A 1,181-nucleotide genomic window follows, 5' to 3' on the forward strand; every position below is an offset into this window, starting at 1 on the left:
CAGTAACAATGAGTTCAGTATCTTCTTTGACTTTCTGTAGTGTGAGTGGATGAAAACATTACTGTTACAGCGTTGTCCTTCTTTGTGTTCACCCAGCGCCTTCGACATACACGGAGGTTACGGTTCACCTATGTGTTTACAAAGTGTCTGGTAACCCTAAAAAATGGCTGGGTGTCTTGTTGCAATGACTGTAAACATGTGACATTAGCATGTTATTAAATATTTTGCTCACAAAGCCAATGAAATAACACTAAGCCTTGTCTTCAAGTCCAAAGATTAATGAGGAATGCAGTATTGGTAGTGACTACGCAGCCCCAGCTGTGACCTACATATTTAGCCACATCCAGGGCAAGCATAACCATCGTCCCCCGGTGGTCGATTAAGATTTTCTTTTCACCGTCCTCGTCTGTCCTTGGTCTCAAATGTGTATCCCGCGGGCTTAGTGATTGACCTCCAGCTATCTCGTTCTGAAGTGAAATAAGTGAATAAATTGTCCTTGAAACACAGCACCAGGCTCTGAGACAACGTTAACTTAGATGAAATTTGATTATAATCAACTCCACCTGTCAAGTTGTCGGGGTTGATTATCAATGCCCTTGCCCCTGACAATCTAATAATGCAAAAGAGCAATTGTTGGAATTTGCTTGAGACGCATTCTTAAAAGAATAGTTAATTAATAGTTTTCTTTAAACATCGCTCTGGCTACAAATGTAGCAGTTCTACCTTTTTTAACAGAGAAAACAAAACGAGCTACATCTGCTCTTTTCAACGTCATAATTATGTGTATGGCAGATCTAACAGAAGGCAGGAGAGCCGCTGCTCGCCCACTTTTACGGTTACAGATGTATGCAAACGCGACATGAAGCTCTTCAAAATCGACACTAGCAGCTGGGAAAAAGTAGCACTGGATAGATCCACATGGAGAGAGAGAGCATAAAGGAAGGGTCACAGATTGCAGATATCATACACAACAGAAGCAGAAAGAAGGGTCAAAATGCAATGCCCAACCTGCGACCGTAGCTGTGTATCAAAGATTGGCCTCTTTAGTCACACAAGAAGTTGCGAAGTGAAAAGGTCTCTCGAGACGTAAAATGCCACAGAATTATGAAAAAAGTTCCCTTTTTTTAGCATTTTTAGACATAAAGACTGTTAGACATAGAAAAGCGCCTTAGATTAATATA

Source organism: Biomphalaria glabrata, chromosome 11 (assembly GCF_947242115.1).
Source record: "Biomphalaria glabrata chromosome 11, xgBioGlab47.1, whole genome shotgun sequence".
NCBI classification, from domain to species: Eukaryota; Metazoa; Mollusca; class Gastropoda; family Planorbidae; genus Biomphalaria; species Biomphalaria glabrata.